Here is an 18,751-nt window from a genome sequence, read left to right as displayed (position 1 = left end):
TGGCAAGGGCAGAGGCGTGAGAAGACAAAACTAAAGGTGCATGAGATTTTCAAAATTCTTTCCTGTTACCTGCTTTCATGCCGTTGACCAAAGGAAACTAATAGCAAACCCAACATCAACGGATGGGGAGCGATATTCCTCTCTTGGAAGTGGGGAGGGATATACTTCTGAATAATAACCCGGCTTACTGCATTGGCTCATGGAGAGTACTTTGTGGATGATTTGAGTAAGAATGAACTAACTGAGGCAGAAGAGGAACAATTTGACTGGAAGCTCTGTGGTGCGAGGGAGCATGGCGGGTTGAAGCTATTGAAAGAAGGTCAGGGAGGTTGGAGCTCAGAGGACGAGTGGCAACATGGAGCAAACTGCATCCAGAGAGATAAAGAGGGGCCAAACCATCAAGGGACTGGTAGTCTGTGCTAAGAACGTTGAATTTTTGGTTTAATAGTCAGTCTTGAAAAGGTATTTGTACATCATGGGATTCTCTCCCCCCCACCTGCTTCCTTTTCTTCTTTATGAATTTGGAGCAAAAAATAAAAATGTAAAATTAAATGATATGCATATGGTTTTCAATATATACTTTTCAAAACTAATAGCAAGCCAGGAATTCCTTTAGGGTTTTTTTTTTTTTCCATTTTGAATAGTTTGTTCTGTTTTATACTCCTTCATAAACCTAAGATAATACACATAGTTAAATTTAAGCAGAAAATTGATGTTACAAGGTATCTTTTTAAAATGGTCTGGCAAAATAAATAAAATAAAATATAATAGTCTGGCAATAGCATCTGAAATTGCATCACAACTTATATTAATGTGGAATCTTTGTGCATTTTGCTCAAAATGTAAAGGTATTTACCTGATAGCATACGGAGTAAATCTGGACACTCTTCTGTTCCTTATCCGTATTTCAACTATGCATATTTGGTAAGTGGACTGAAGTCTTGGCATATGTCTTCTCCTGTCTTATTTTCTCTTTCTGGAATATTCTAATATCCACTCAAAGATACAATTTTAAAATTTCTTGGCAAAGAATATTTTCATAATGTGAATATAGCTAGGGTGATCATATAGTTTTGATCCAATCCAGGATAATTTTGAGAGTGAGAGCAAGACCCATTAAGAATAACATATAAACCAGAGCTCTGCCTCTTCCTCTCGGTCCCATATTGAACTCGAGTTGGAAGAGGCAAGTCCAGTCTCAAAATGAAGGTAAAACCTGGTCACCTGGTCACCCCCAGCCTGACTCCAGCCATCACTGCCACCTCCAAGAGGAGGAAGGCCATGATCCAAAGGAACCAGAACAGTTGAGAAAACTGTTTTTTGGTGGTTTGAGTTTTGAAACTACAGATAATAGTTTAAGAGAACATTTTGAAAAATGGGGTACACTTACAGATTGTGTGGTGATGAGAGACCCCCAAACAAAAAGTTCCAAGGGTTTTGGTTTTGTGACTTACTATTTTGTCAAAGAGGTGGATACAGCAATGCATGCCCGACCGCACAAGGTTGATGGGCGTGTAGCGGAACCAAAGAGAGCAGTTTCTCGAGAGGATTCTGTAAAGCCTGGTGCCCACCTAACAGTGAAGAAAATCTTTGTTGGTGGCATTAAAGAAGATACAGAAGAATATAATTTGAGAGACTACTTTGAAAAGTATGGCAAGATTGAAACCATAGAAATTATGGAAGACAGGCAGAGTGGAAAAAAGAGAGGATTTGCCTTTTTAACTTTTGATGACCATGATACAGTTGATAAGATTGTTGTTCAGAAATGCCACATTATTAATGGGCATACTTGGAAAGTGAAAAGGGCCCTTTTTAAACAAGAAAGGCGTCTGCTGGATCACAGAGAGGTTGTGGAGGTGGGTCTGGCAACTTCATGGGTCGTGGAGGAAACTTTGAAGATGGTAGTAACTTTGGCCATGGTGGAAACTTTGGTGGAAGAGGAGGCTATGGTGGTGAGGTGGTGGCAGCAGAGGTAGTTACGGGAGGGTGGGGGGTGATAGTGGATATAATGGATATAATGGATTTAGATAGTGGATATAATGGATATGATGGTGGCAACTATGGTGGTGGTCCTGGTTATAGGAGTAGAGGAGGCTATGATGGTGGTGGACCAGGATATGGGAACCAAGGAGGTGGACATGGAGGTGGTGGTGGAGGATATGATGGTTACAATGAAGAAGGAAATTTTAGAGGTGGGAACTATAATGATTTTGGAAATTATAGCGGACAATAGCAATCCAATTATGGATCCATGAAGGGGGGCAGTTTTGGTGGAAGAAACTCAGACAGTCCCTATGATGGTGGTTATGGATCTGGTGGTGGAAGTGGTGGATATGGTAGCAGAAGGTTCTAAAAAAATTTCAGAATAAAAGGGCTACAGTTCTTAGCAGGAGAGAGAGTGAGGAGTTGTTAGGAAAGCTGCAGGTTACTTTGAGACAATCATCCCAAATGCATTAGAGGAACTGTAAAAATCTGCCACAGAAGGAACAATGATCCATAGTCAGAAAAGTTACTGCAGCTTAAACAGGAAAGCCTTCTTGTTCAGGACTGTCATAGCCACAGTTCGCAAAAAGCGCAGCAATTGATTAATGCAATGTAGTGTCAATCAGATGTATGTTCCTGAGGTCTTTTGTCTGTTGTGGCTTTGTCTTTTTCTTTCTCTTTTCATTACATCAGGTATATTGCCCTGTAAATTGTGGTAGTCGTACCAGGAGTAAAAAATTCAGAAATTTTTAACTTTTCAATATTTGTGTAGTTCAGTTTTTCTACATTTTAGTACAGAAATTTTAACAAAATGCAGTTTTGAAGGTGTTTCCTTGTGAGTTAACAAGTAAAGAAGATCACTCTTAATTACTATTTTGTATGGATTTTGCTAAAGTTAACTGCAAAGAAACACCTGCTGACTTGCAGTTTAAGGGGAATCTATTCTCCGCATTTCCAAACCATGAAATGAATGGGCTCTGACATGTGGAAAGAATAGATATTTGTATGTTTGCAATGTGTGTTTTAGATAAATAAAATTGGGTGTTTAAATTAGCATATTTGTGAATTTAATAGCATTAAGATTTACTTCAAATGAAAAAAATCTCAGAATTGAAAAAAAAATAACATATAAACCAAGACTGTCCTGGGCAAACTGGACTCTGTTTACCCTAAATATATCCAGATAGAATTAAGCCCATTAAGACAAAATGTGGGGGGCACCTGGGTGGCTCAGTGGGTTAAGCCTCTGCCTTCAGCCCAGGTCATGATCTCAGGGTCCTGGGATTGAGCCCTGCATCGGGCTCTCTGCTCAGTGGGGAGCCTGCTTCCCCTTCTCTCTCTCTGCCTGCCTCTGCCTATTTGTGATCTCTGTCTGTCAAATGAATAAATAAAATTTTTTAAAAAAGACAAAATGTGGTTCTTCTTTCCTGTATGGTTAGGAAGATGATTACCAGTGGAGGGTCTTATGCATGATACCTGGAGGTGTGTTTAACTTGGGAATTACAAAAGCTAATGAAGAATTGGTTGCTAATGACTGGAAGGATAAAGCATGTCTTCTGTGGAGAACTGTGTGTTCAGAGAAGGGGACTGGCTTTTATGTCTGATAGAGCTGTGTTTGCCCCTCAGTGTGCACTGGGGACACACTCTATGACCGTTCTGTTCCTCAGTTTCCTCTTCAGCGATGCATAGACTTGTGAGAATCTGATGAGATGATACCTAACGCAGAGTGAACATTCAACAAAGGTTGTTACATGTGGTAAACTAAAAAAGATATATAATGGATTATGGAACCAATTTCTACTTCCTTGTTATTAAGAAACTGGTGATAACCCTTAAGTAAGGTGTCCAAGAGACAATTTCCAGTATGGCCCCCTGCATGCCCCAATTTCCTTTTCCCCTGAGCTGTCTGCTTTGGGACATCTGCTGCTTGCTCCAGATGCCTTATTACTCATTTCAGAGAGTGCCTGCTTTTTGTACTGCAGATGCTACAGGCAGACACTGCTCCCTGAATCTTCATGAACTGCCATCTTGAGAGGACTCTTCTTCCCTTGGCATGCTCTGTGGCATGCTGGGTCTCACAAAACCTGTGAATGGGCACAGCCGTTCTCTCTGCAGAGATCACAATTGGACAGAAGGTAGAAATGTGAAATCTCCAAGCCTATTTTAGGGATAAGAGATTTTAAGCTTAGAGCGAAATCTGAGAGTGGGTCTCTCACACAGGTCCTCAACATTTCCTTATAACAAGATAAATATGCTCTAGTGATAATAGCTCAGAGATAGTGTGGCTTAATCATTTCCTGCTTCTGTCTTTAGGACTAAATTTCACCGACACCTCATGTAGTTAGCTAGTCAGTGTTCAAGGTGCTATCTCATACCCAGATGGCTACCAGGATTTCAGCCAGATTTCTGTTGCTCTTTCTGGATAGCAATATTCCAAATGTATTCAAGAGAGCACTTGCACAATGTACCCACTTTCAAGGTCAGATGGGGCTGAGAAATGCTGTGCACCATGGCTCCTTCTTAGAGATCCATAACTCATTAGCATATTAAACACCGGTGTGTCCTACAGTGAAGACATCAGTTTAATGTTGACTCAGCATAACACAAACTTATTTGACCATGGCGCCCTTCAGTCATTAACAACTATTAATAATCATGGTGCTAGGAAGGAACATCCATAGAAAATGCTGCTCCATAAAATATAATTCTATTCTTATTCATCTCAGATATTTCTTTAAAAATATCTGCTTTTGCAGGCACCATGCAGAGGTGATCGGTTTTCATGCTCTTGGTAGGCACATATGATCAGTAAATTCAACTCCTAAGCAGTTTCTGTGATTATGTGATAAATCTGATGCACATGCAAATTGTCCTGGAGTCTGTGCAGTATTAGACCTACTGGAAAGGAGATCAAGCTGTGGGTGCAAAATTAAGTACTTTAATAAACTATGGAAGCAGAATGGATAACACAATTCATCTATTATGCCATCATTTCTAAGCAACTGACAAACAGGGAATAATCTGGGGTTAAAAATGATAAATCCAGGGGCGCCTGGGTGGCTCGGTGGGTTAAGCCTCTGCCTCCGGCTCAGGTCATGATCCCAGGGTGCTGGGATCGAGCCCCGCATCGGGCTCCCTGCTTGGCAAGGAGCCTACTTCCCCCTCTCTCTGCCTACTTGTGATCTCTGTCAAATAAATAAATAAATAAATAAAATCTTTTTAAAAAATGATAAATCCAGTACACTGATTTCTTCTCTAAGAGTCTAAAACTCTGAGGGGTTTGGACTAGCCAGTCAGGTAGGGTTGAGGTGGTCAAATCGTCACCTTAGCATGTTCAGAAACTTAACTTTATGAATTTCTCCATGTGTAATTTAATTCTAAGGGACTGATCCAAATACATAACTCATAGGGGTGCCTAGGTGACTTAGTCAGTTAAACGTCTGTCTTCGGCTTCAGTTATGGTCCAAGTCCTGGGATCCAACCCTGCATCCCGGCTTCTTGCTCAGTGGGGATCCTAATTCTCCCTCTGCCTGCTGCTCCAACTGCTTGTTCTCTCTCTCAAATAAGTAAAATGTTTAAAAAAAATAAACCCCAGATATATAACTCCCAGAGTCATAAATCTGAATATAACTTTATTTATTCATAATTGGGTGCAGGTCTCTATGCATTTCTTCTTTAAATTCCCTGTGCCCATTCACAGTCTGACTCCCTGGGTCTTAGTGAAGACAGCTGCCTCTGGCTCCTGGGAGAGTGAATTTCTTTTCCATAAAAGTTTGATACCCGAGAGGGTCCGTGGTCGCCCCTGTGCCATCCTGACTTGGGAACCTTATCTGAGTGGACAATCCATCAATGAATCCAATCCATCACTGAATCATTGCCTCTCCCACAAGACTCCCACAAGACTCATCGTCCTCACGTACATGGAGTCCCTCTCAACCCTCTGGCAGGCTGACATAGACCCAGCTGTGTATGTCTGATTTCATAGCACAGAGGCAGCTTAAGTTCTCACCCAAGGACCCTGCGTAAATTATTACAGAGATTTATATCCACAAATACTCAGCTAGTGATGACCATTAGTTATGGCACTGATAACATTTGGAAAAGCACTTGGAGGTTCCAGGGCAGTAGGATTGTATACTGTTTCTTCCTCAGAAGCAGTTAATTATACAGATACTCACATGGGGGATTGTCAATTTTCTACATACATGCATAATAGCACATGTGACATAGCTTTGAAAGTAAGTTTTCTGTTCAATTGCCGTGCTGCAGGATAAAGATGACTTGAGCCACTTATACCTGTCTTCACTAATGGCTTTCATCTTCTGAGTCTTTTCATCTTATTCTTATCTCTTCCTTCCACTCCGAACATTTTGAATATGAAATTATGTGGTTCCAAAGAAGTTCCTAGCATAGACTGTGTGACTATGTGATAGTGAAAAAGCAAATGTCGGTATATTTTCTAATGCCAGACATTACCAAAAGCATGCAAATGCAACACACGAAGGTAAAGGGACAAGCCTCTCAGTGCAAATTTGGAGCTCACACATACGGATCTATGTGGGAAAGCTGAAGATTGCTATTCCTATCTTTCCGGAAAACATATTAAGCATCCCCATGCTGGTGTCTTTGTTTATAGAGCAACAAGGAACAGGACAGCAGAGTGCTGAAATGAGCCCCCAAGCCAGTCCTTCTGCTTCCCATTTCCATTTTGAAATGCAACAGACCTTCTTGAGATTCCCCTTCGCCACGAGCAAACACTTCCATGTATGTCGCTGGGGCTGATGGGCCACTTGAGGTCAATGATCAAAGTGTTATTTACTCAGTACACTTAAAAAAAAATGATTTTATTTATTTACTTGAGAGAGAGAAAACATGAGAGAGGGGGAGGGTCAGAGAGCAAAGCAGACTCACTGCCGAGCAGGAAGCCAGATGCAGGCCTCAATCCCGGGACTCCAGGATCATGACCTGAGCTGAAGGCAGATGCTTTACTGACTGAACTACCCAGAGGCCCCTACTGAAAATTGTTAATAGTTCAGGCATAATTTGGAAAGGTAACCAGAATGAGCAGCCAGATATAATGCATGGGACACTAGTCAGGAGACAGGGAGACCCAAGTGTTCTTACATCTCCAGTTAGTCAAAATTACTGAGTACCTTCTCTCTGGTAGACAGGGGTAAGCATACACAAGAAAGAAAACACAGATCACACCTGTGTAGTTTTTCTTAAAAAGTGCATTGGTTTAGGATCCTTTCAGCCACTTCTAACTAGAATAAGTATGGTGTTCTTGAAGTATCCAATTACTGTAATTGCAACAGAGGTATTTTATAAAATGGAAATGTACAGTTCTGATATTCTTCTCCTAGGGGAGAAGGGTTGTTGTTGACTTTTTGTATCCAAAGTAAAACGTACTGACACTTTTTTTCTGTTACATTCTATACACTTTACACACATTTATTTTTTGGTCATGTTTTGCAAAGGTATGAAGGGATAGGCTGTTGCAACTGATTTGACAGATGAGTTAGGCCCACATATAGTAGGTGATGAATAAACAGTTATTTGGTAGAAAAACTCACAGGTAACTTGACAATATGAATTGCTAGCAAGGTCGTGGAACAGTAGGAACTTGCATTCAGTGTTAGTGGAATGCAACAGCTCACTTTGGAAGTCTGTTTGGCAATTTATTGTAAAGTTCAACAGTCTTGGGGGCGTCTGGGTGGCTCAGAGGGTTAAAGCCTCTGCCTTCGGCTCAGGTCATGATCCCAGGGTCCTGGGATCGAGCCCCGCATCGGGCTCTCTGCTCCGCGGGGAGCCTGCTTCCTCCTCTCTCTCTGCCTACCTCTCCGTCTACTTGTGATCTCTGTCTGTCAAATAAGTAAAAAACAAAAAAACAAAAAAACAAAAAAAAAAACACATTTAAAAAAGCTAAACAGCCTTACCGTATAATTCAGCGCTCATGCTCCTAGGTATTTATTCAATGGATTTGAAAATTTATGTCCGCACAAAAACCTGCATGTGAACGTTTATAGCAGCTGCATTTAAATTGCCAGAACCTGGAAGTAACAAGGAAGTCCTTGATTGGGTAAATGGATAAATTGTGGTACATTCATAGAATATGATATTATTCAGTGATAAAAATATAAACTATCAAACCAAAAAACACATGGATGAATCTTAAATGCATATTGCCAAGTGAAAGAAGCTCATCCAAAAAGGCCATATACTATGTGATTCCAAATATGTGACATTCTGGAAAAGGCAAAATTAGAGATAGTATAAAAATCAGTGATTGCAAGATATATGGCAGGAGGGAAAGAGGAATACAGATGATTTTTAGGGTGGCAGAATGATATTGTATGATACTGTAATGATGGATATATGATATGCATTTGTCGAAACCTACAGAACTTCACAGCAAAAGAAGGGATAAATTAATGCATAAAATTGTAAAAAATCATTAAGGAGGGCTGGAATTCCAAGATGAAATATAGAAAGTGACAAAATTATCTAAGTGCATTGTAAATGTTTGAAACAAGCTCACTTAAGAAAGTGGTGTAAAGTGGTATCTCAATGTGGTTTTGATTTGAATCTCCCTGATGGCTAGTGATGATGAACATTTTTTCATGTGTCTGATAGCCATTTGTATGTCTTCATTGGAGAAGTGTCTGTTCATATCTTCTGCCCATTTTTTAATATGATTGTCTGTTTTGTGTGTGTTGAGTTTGAGGAGTTCTTTATAGATCCTGGATATCAACCTTTTGTCTGTACTGCCATTTGCAAATATCTTCTCCCATTCCGTGGGTTGCCTCTGTTTTGTTGACTGTTTCTTTTGCTGTGCAGAAGCTTTTGATCTTGATGAAATCCCAAAAGTTCATTTTCGCTTTTGTTTCCTTCGCCTTTGGAGACATATCTTGAAAGAAGTTGCTGTGGCTGATATCAAAGAGGTTACTGCCTATGTTCTCTTCGAGGATTCTGATGGATTCCTGTCTCACGTTGAGGTCTTTTATCCATTTCGAGTTTATCTTTGTGTACGGTGTAAGAGAATGGTCGAGTTTCATTATTCTACATATAGCTGTCCAGTTTTCCCAGCACCATTTATTGAAGAGACTGTCTTTTTTCCACTGGGTATTTTTTCCTGTTTTGTCGAAGATTATTTGACCATCAAAACCACACTGAGATACCACCTTACGCCAGTTAGAATGGCCAAAATTAACAAGACCGGAAACAACGTGTGTTGGAGAGGATGTGGAGAAAGGGGAACCCTCTTACACTGTTGGTGGGAATGCAAACTGGTGCAGCCACTTTGGAGAACAGTGTGGAGATTCCTCAAGAAGTTAAAAATAGAGCTTCCCTATGACCCTGCAATTGCACTACTGGGTATTTACCCCAAAGATACAGATGTAGTGAAAAGAAGGGCCATCTGTACCCCCAATGTTTATAGCAGCAATGGCCACGGTCGCCAAACTGTGGAAAGAACCAAGATGCCCTTCAACGGACGAATGGATAAGGAAGATGTGGTCCATATACACTATGGAGTATTATGCCTCCATCAGAAAGGACGAATACCCAACTTTTGTAGCAACATGGACAGGACTGGAAGAGATTATGCTGAGTGAAATAAGTCAAGAAGAGAGAGTCAAGTATCATATGGTTTCACTTATTTGTGGAGCATAACAAATAATATAGAGGACAAGGGTAGATGGAGAGGAGAAGGGAGTTGAGGGAAACTGGAAGGGGAGGTGAACCATGAGGGACTATGGACTCTGAAAAACAACCTGAGGGTTTTGAAGGGGGTGGGTGGGAGGTTGGGGGAACCAGGTGGTGGGTATTAGGGAGGGCACAGATTGCATGGAGCACTGGGTGTGGTGAAAAAACAATGAATACTGTTACGCTGAAAATAAATAAAAAAATTTAATTAAAAAAAAAAAAGAAAGTGGTGTAAAAGGCTCTGACCAAGGTAACTTTGAGAAAGAGTAGAGTCTGTAAGAATAAAGGCAAAAGAACTATATGTAAGTGCTAGATTCCAGTTGATAAAGTTGTTTCCCACAAGGTTATGGTTTAACAATCATGATATACTATGCATGTGCATTTGAAATCAACAATTAAATAAATGGATGGCCATTGGTGGGAATCCCTTTTCTAGCTGTTGAAGCAAGAGGTCAGATATATGCAAGAGGAAATGCCTAGAATGATCTGTGTAGTAACAGGTTCAGGGGAAAGACATTAACGTGAACTTGTGTTTAGCTTAATGTAGATACAAATTGTTACATATGGAAATGCTCATGGATATGTGCACACACACAGGTTAGTGTCCACAGGGCCTTGAAGCAATGACACTCTAGTAGAAATGAACACACCAAGCACACAGAGCTTGGTGTCTAATGCCATTCTCCAATAAAAGGAAGCAATGTTCTTTGGAGAAATGACTGATCCAAGGAGTTGGCAGGAAATACCCAAGATGAGCCTCGAGTATCTTACAATGACATAACAGATTAAAACAACAACAAAAACAATATGCAAACAATGAATCATGGAACACTGCATCAAAAACAAATGATGTACGTATGTGACTAACATAATAAAATATAAAAAATTAATTAATTAATTTTAAAAAACAATGGAAATATGTAAAGGGACATAGCCAACTGAAAAAGATCCCAAAGGCCAAAGCTGGAATAATTTAAGGAACAAAATAAATAAAATAGCATGGGATGAAAATAAATATCTATGAGTTTACATTGACATAAAGAAATGATTGAATAAATAAATGAGATGAATAATAAATAAAAGAATAGACACATGTCCCAGGCAAAATAATTTCAAATAATTTATGTAGATATTCTGTCCTCAAGGAGGCAGAGCATAACTTTCCACTGCTTAAGTAAGTGAATTTCTTCCAAGAGTATGGAAAGGAGAATAAAAAACCAACTTTACATTTCAGTAACCTGACAAACACTACCTCAGTCTGGAAACTGAGGTCCACATCAACAGTGGTGAGTTATGTTGGTAGGATGTACCCTTGATATGGTATGACATGAATTGCACTTTACCTCTGTGGTCTTCCTCTCTAAAACTCATAGCCCCAGTCTAACCATGAAGAAATCTTCAGAAAAATCCCACTTCAGAAGCATTCTACAAAGTACCTTACTGGTACTCCTGAAATCTGTCAAGATCATCAAAAACAAGGGGAGTATGACAAACTGTCATGGCCAAGAGGAACCTAAGGAAATATGACAACAAATGTAATGTGACATTCTAGAAAAGAAAAAGGAAATTACGTAAAAACTAAAGAAACCTGAAAAAAGTATGGACTTTAATTAATAATAATAAGTTTTTATAGGCTCGCTGTGGCAAATATGCCATACTAAGATAAGGTACTAATAGGGGAACCTAGGTGTGGAGTATATGGGAACTCTCTGTGCCATCTTCAGAATTTTTCTGTAAATCTAAAACTGTTATAAAATAAAAAGTTTGTATTTAAAATACATCTGGATTTGATCTGGTGCTATATGCAGAAAAAAAAAAACACTAGGTCCTTGAGTGTTCTTTAAGTAGGAAATTGAAATAAGGGGTGTTTCTTTCAAAATGAGCATGAGTAGAAATGATGGAAATATTCTTATGGCTGGCAGGAGAAATGATATATACTGAATGAAACATGAGCACATATAGACTTGGAAACCAAATTCAAACATTGTATGAAATGAAGCAACATAGCAGAGGGAAGGGAGGCAGACCACTGCACATCCCCCAGAGTGCCATGCCCATGGCTGCTGCATGGGCTCTGAGACATCCCCAGCGTTGCCAAGGAAGCAAATGACAGATCATCTCAATTACTTTGGCAAAACCCAAAGGGCCCAGATTAGCATTTTTTTTTTAAAGTTAAGTTTATCCACCCAGATTCTTGTCATTAATCTCAGAAAAAAACTTGGAAAACATCAATTGTCTCATGAAAATTAGAATATCCAATTCTGATTAGCAGAGATTTGATAAATTTCTCTCTCTCCCCCAGTTTCTGTAACTTTGAGAGAAAGAAAAAGCAGAAAACAACAGTGTCTCAGATTGCTGTAAAAATTATAGCCCTACTTAGAGCAGAACCTCATGTCACCATGTGGATGTATGTTGTATTATTAATGCCCACCTCTTTTCAGTGCCTCATCCAGGCCACGGAAGGGATGGGTTATCACTGCAAATCACATCATCATATTGTCCTGCTCCCCGGGGCTCGCCCTCAGGCACACTGTACTCAAACCTGGAATCCCAATCAGAGCCTTTATGCTACATTTAAGTGAGTTTGAAAGAACACTATTTAACCGCACAAGTTCATTAATAAATATGCAATCATGAAGACTAATCCATCCGTGAATTCAGTTCAGTTCAGCAAACAGATACCATCAAGGTATTTCTTGAGAGGTCCCGGTAAGTCACTGAATAGTGCTTCAGCCCAATCAGTATTGGCAATGTTTCAAGCAACATCCTCTGTCAGAGGCTGGAAAGACAGTGGGAGTCCTGGAGATAGGGTAGCAGAAATCGAATCTGGCCCTGGATCTGCCACTAACTTAGCGCATTTGGATCTCAGAATCTTCATATGTAAAATAAGGGGGTTGGTCTAGAAGAACTATCAGTGCTTCACAAACTTCACTACCTCAAATGAATTTGAACATTAATCCCCAGTGTTCTAGAACTTGTTGCCAGAGAGACCCCTCAGAAAGTGGATAAAGTGGGGCACCTGGGTGGCTCAGTGGGTTAAAGACTCTGCCTTCGGCTCGGGTGGTGATCCTAGGGTCCTGGAATCGAGACCCGCATCCGGCTCTCTGCTCCGTGGGGAGCCTGCTTCCCCTCTCTCTCTCTCTGCCTACTTCTGATCTCTGTCTATCAAATAAATAAATAAAATCTTTAAAAAAAGAATCTACCAATTAAAAAAAAAGAAAGTGGATAAAGTCTTTGAATTATTGGGTTTTATCTGAAAATTACATGTGCCATATATACGTCTCATAGTATGTGTTCATACTTTTAGTATAAACATGCTTTTAGGGACGCCTGGGTGGCTCAGTTGGTTAAGCAGCTGCCTTCGGCTCGGGTAGTGATCTCAGTTTCCTGGGATCGAGTCCCACATCAGGCTCCTTGCTCGGCAGGGAGCCTGCTTCTCCCTCTGCCTCTGCCTGCCACTCTGTCTGCCTGTGCTCACTCTCTCTGACAAATAAATAAAATCTTTAAAAAAAATGCTTTTAATCCGTTACTGTAAAATCACTGTCACGTTATTTGCTGTTTTCCTTCTACAGGAAAGAACAAAATTCATGTTCATGGACGGTCCATACTGCATCTATGCTGTAGCTCTTCAGATTCTCATGGTATTCCTACTCCAATTTATGAATCAGCAAGACCAAAGTCCCCTGTACTTCCTAATTTCCTGTCTCTATAAGAAGTTTCGATGCTTTATTACATCCTGAAACCATAGTGTATTCAGACCTGCAAATGACACTGTGCCAAAAGATAGGTGAAGCTGTGTCACACTCCACCATCAGAGGAAGGGCTTGGTCGGAGTCTCTTCAGCCTCTAAGCCCCTCCCCCTTTGAAAGCAAACCAATGGAACTTTTTAATCGGGCCTCAGCCAGGGACATTACCAATTTGTAGGTTTAAATGGAGTTGACCAATTTGTTTGAATCAGGTACAAGTTTGAATATTTAATGGTTATTGAAGGGTTGGAAAGCTAGAGAGCATGATTTATTTGGTCAAAATATCCTGTACAATCTTATTTAAACACAAATGAAAATTTCAGGACTTGTTATTCCAATTCAAGCAATAGAAAAAGTGTGTCAATAAATAAAAGTTCGGAAGTTGTGAGGGTGCTTCCCACAGAGACTAGACTATTGTGCTGACATCCCTTGGCCCGTTGAAGGGGTAGTAATGATAAAACAATAATCATAGCTTTTTGTAAGAATTTTGATTTGTTTGGCAGTTTTATCTCCTCTAAACCTCACAGCAGTCAAAAGTCATAACATAGGGGCGCCTGGGTGGCTCAGTGGGTTAATCTGCTGCCTTCAGCTCAGGTCATGATCTCAGGGTCCTGGGATCGAGTCCCACATCAGGCTCTCTGCTCAGCAGGGAGCCTGCTTCCCTCCTCTCTCTGCCTGCCTCTGCCTACTTGTGATCTCTCTCTCTGTCAAATAAATAAATAAAATCTTAAAAAAAAAAAGTCATAACATAGATTGGATTGTCTTTCTTTTTTGTATTGATTTGTAGGAAGTCTTTATATATTTAGGATAAGAGTCCTTGGAGGGGTGTGTGTTTTGCAAGTGCATTTTTCCAGTTTATAGCTTGTCTACTCATTGTCTTACTGGATCCATTCTCTTAATGCTCTTTTGATAAACTGAAGTTCTTAACGTTAATGTAGTGTAATTGGCCTGTTCTTTCTTTTAGGATTGCTGCCTTTTCCTGTTCTTTTAAAGAAATCCTTGTGTAACCTAAATTCATAAGACTGTTCTATTTCTAGATCCATCTTCCAAAAGCCTGGCTGTTTTCACCTTTACATCATTGATGTCTCTGACCCACGTTGAAGTTTTGTGTATGCTGTGAGATGCTGTCAATATTCATTTCTTTCTATATGGACATCCAATTGATCCAGCCAGCACCCTTTACCGAAGACATGATCTTTTTCTCCACTAAATTCAATGAAAATTTAGTAATAAATCAGGTGACTGTGTGTGTGTGTGTATATGTATGGACTCCTCTTTCTGTTCTGCTATTTGTCTATCCTTATGTCAATACCACAAGTCTTATAGTAGATAATATAGTATATGATTTCTAGTACATAGATTTATAGTAATTCTTTAAAAAATTTTTTTAAAAGACTTTATTTATTTATTTGACAGTGAGAGATCACAAGTAGGCAGAGAGGCAGGCAGAGAGAGAGAAGGAAGCAGGCTCCCTGCTGAGCAGAGAGCCCGATGGGCTCGATCCCAGGACCCTGAGATCATGACCTGAGCTGAAGGCAGAGGCTTAACCCACTGAGCCACCCAGGTGCCCCAGTAATTCTTGATATCTGGTTTTCTTTTCCTTTCTTCAATATCGTACTTCTGATTCTGGGTCCTTTGTTTTTCTAAAAAAACTTGGTAATCAGCCTGTTAGTTCTATAGAAGAGCTTATTGGGTTTGTCATTAGGATTGCATTAAATCTATGGGTCAATTTGGGAAGAATTGACCCCTTAGCAGTATTGAGACTTTCAGCCACTGATCATGGTATATTCTCTACATTTATTTATGTTTTCTCTCTTTCTCTCTTTCTTTCTTTCATGGTATAGTCTTACATTTATCTATATTTTCCTGAATTGTAGTATCCCGCACAGAGGCCTTCCACATCTTTACTTAGATTTATTCTAGGCATCTGATATTTTCTGATGCTGGATACATAGATTTTTAATTTCTATTCCATAATTTATTTTACCATCCCCATTATTTTAAAGCATTCAACCTGTTCCAAAATTTTCATTTTGTGGTTAATGCAGTGAGGAGCATTTTATAACTGTGGGGTTGTAGAGAGGATTTTTTATGTTTCTGCACAGTTGGAGTTTTCTATATAAATTTTACTGAAAGTTGGGATTTCAGCTAAAAGCAAGCCTTGGAGGAATTATGAATGATTGAATACTGGGAGAATTCTAGAGATATCTTCCTTCTGAGGTCTGTCTGTGCATTTCGAGGGAGGCTGAGAGCTGGGACAGTGGAAACATCCCTGGATACTGGCTTATCTTCTCCTGGAAAAATTTATTTTCACTCTGCAAAATCAGGGTGAGAACCCAGAATCCTTCCCATTGCGTGTCCAAGGAGACTTTCTCAGAAGGGAAGGAGAGACAGCCATCCCTCCTAATCAAGACCCAGACTATTTTGTTTGGGGTTCTTCACCTACAACCCCTTCATGTATAGTTTGTATCTGGTTCTCATCCCATCACTCCAGAGGTAAGAATGTAGGCACAGGTGACCCCTGTAGCTGTTATTTGCTGTAAGTAAATAATAATAATCTGTTCTGTTCCCAAAACCTTGCTTGTGCATTCAGGATGATATTTATGCATATGAATATTTAAAAGCTAATAATAGTTTCTTTCCCCTTGAGAACAAATTGTCTGGTTTTGATTGCCATAGTGTATTCCTTGGCATCTAGAACTGTCCTTAACATTTGGTAGAAACTCAATAAATATTGGTCGTATGATCTATTAGTTATCTACTGGTGAACAAAGTACCCCCAAATTCAAGATATTAAAACAATAAACCCTTAATATCTCATGGTTTCTGTGGGTCCGGAATCCAGGAGCAGTTTTGCTGGATGGTTCGTGCTCAGATTCTCTCACGAAGAGAGAATGTCTCTGTACTTTGAGGGCTGACAGGCCTGGAGGATATGCTTCCAGATTCACTTGTGTGTCTCTTGACCAAGTGTTTCAGATCCTTGCCATGTTGGCCCCTCCATAGGGTTATTCATGACAACGAAGCTGGCTCTTCCAAGAAAAAAGAATGAGGAGAGAGAGAGAGACAGGGATGCGGCAGCCGGGCTACACTGCCTTTTATGATTTAGTTTCAGAGTGAAACTCCCTCACTTCTGCTTTGTTCGATTTTTTAGAAGCTAACTAAGTCCTGTTCACATTCAGCGGAAGGAGATTACATGAGCACATAAAGGCTTTCACAGTACATGCATTGTATGTGTCTGTGTATGTGTGTGTGTGTGTTTCGGCACAAGTATGGAAGCATGACCATAAGGTGACTTCTGCTTTTCATGGACGTCATGTGCACAGTTCATGTGTTAGTACTTCTTGTGAGCCACTCTTCATATTTTAAACAAGAAGGCAATGCCGTCAACAAGTTTCATTTCCTACCGCTGAATCACAACTCTGCTGGTTCCATTCTTGAATGGTGAACATTTGCAAAGGCTGTAAGGAGTCCAAGCATTTTTCAAAAGGAAAAGAGAAATGGAAAAAGTTTAGCAGCATTGAGCCCACATAGAGTACTCTAAAGTCCAGGGCTGGACCACAATATTTACTAAATGCCTACTGTGCAGTGGGCATTGTGCTAGATACACAGGAAAATTATTGTGTAAAACAGAATGGATGTCTTCCCTCAAGGAAAGTGAGGTCTTATAGGGGAAGGTTGCCATGAATGAAAAAATCCTGCATGTAAACATGAAAAGTCAAATAACTATCAATGGTACACAAAGTGTTCTCGTCAGAATGCAGAGCTCTAAATGTTACTACAGTTCCTCAAAAGACATTGAAATGACATATGAACACATAGGCACATGTGAGCATGCAGGCCCTTGTCATGTAGTGTTGGGGCCAGGAGAGTCATATGCAACCCATGGATTCACTAAGAGGATCTGGGGTCTGGTTTACCCCTCTGTTACTTCTTTAGTTGCATCTTAACAGTGTGAACAGAAATGCCAGAACCAGAAACTAAATCAGATTATTTTGGATGGGCCTGGCACAAGATTGGCATGATAGTGAATTTGGGATTAGAAGACATAGAAATGTTTTTTGTACTCCATCAACATAGACTTCCCAGTACATAGGCAATCATAAAGTCATTGTGAAGGAAGTTCACAATAAAATCACTTTTTTTTTAAAGATTTTATTTATTTATTTGACAGACAGAGATCACAAGTGGGCAGAGAGGCAGGTGGGGGTGGGATAGGAAGCAGGCTCCCTGCTGAGCAGAGAGCCCAATGTGGGGTTCGATCCCAGGACCCTGAGATCATGACCTGACTTGAAGGCAGAGGCTTAACCCACTGAGCCACCCAGGTGCCTAAAATCACTTTTTTTTTTTTTTAAGATTTTATTTATTTATTCGTCAGAGAGAGAACCGAGCGAGAGCGAGCACAGGCAGACAGAGAGGCAGGCTGAGGCAGAGGGAGAATCAGGCTCCCGGCCGAGCAAGGAGCCCGATGTGGGACTCGATCCCAGAACGCTGGGATCATGACCTGAGCCGAAGGCAGCCGCTTAACCAACTGAGCCACCCAGGTGTCCCTAAAATCACTTTTTAAAAAAGATTTATATATTTATAAGAGGGAGAGAGAGAGTGTGCACATGAGCAGGGGGGAGGAGCAGAGAGAGGGAGAAGCAGACTCCCTGCTGAACTTGCTTTCCCTCCTTCGGGGAGACATAGCTTTGGAAATTCTTCCCCATCGTCTCCTTGTTAGTTAAAGTATAGTTGATCTTGTGAGGCAAGCCCACTTGGGATAGTCTCTATCCACAACTCACTGAGGAGAGGGCCCACTTTGGTTTGAGCACGAGGTCGAACCTTTTTTCCAGGTGTTCCATACCCAATGATTAATCAAGGTGGACTATGAAGGGTTGGCCATTTCAGCCCAACTCAAAATTCTGATGGATGGTTTTACGGCAGAGCTCCCATGATGTTGTCTGAGGTCCATTTGGACCATCCTGCAGCTTGTCATCGTCATCTCCCTCTGCCCAACCTGTTCTCTTCCCTTACTTTTACAGGTGTGGATGCCAAGGGTACCCCCTTTTTTTAAAAGAGTTTATTTATTTATTTATTTATTTGAGAGAGAGAGAGAGAGAGCGTGAATGAGCACGAGCTAGGGGTAGGTAGGGGTAGGGGGAAAAGGAGAAATAGATTTCCTGCTGAACAGGGAGCCGGATATGGGGCTTGATCCCAGGACTCTGGGATCATGACCTGAGTGGAAAGCAGACACTTAACCAGTTGAGCCATCCAGGCGCCCCAAGGGGACTTCATAATAAACAATTCTGTTCACCTAACTCTCTGCTCCCCAGAAAGCC

The 18,751-nt window shown here is 40.5% G+C and overlaps 1 pseudogene across 1 annotated transcript; it reads left to right on the top strand.

Annotated features, from left to right (window-relative positions):
- Positions 1–1,203: 1,203 nt before the first annotated feature.
- On the top strand, positions 1,204–2,353 carry LOC308340089 (heterogeneous nuclear ribonucleoproteins A2/B1-like; annotated as a pseudogene). The gene has a single exon. The product of its transcript is annotated as a heterogeneous nuclear ribonucleoproteins A2/B1-like (transcript).
- The last annotated feature ends 16,398 nt before the right edge of the window (positions 2,354–18,751 follow it).

This window comes from Martes martes, assembly GCF_963455335.1.
Source record: "Martes martes genome assembly, chromosome: 3".
In the NCBI taxonomy this organism is placed as follows: domain Eukaryota; kingdom Metazoa; phylum Chordata; class Mammalia; order Carnivora; family Mustelidae; genus Martes; species Martes martes.
The sequence above is the reverse complement of the archived record's forward strand: the minus strand, read 5'-3'. Positions and strand labels throughout refer to the sequence as shown.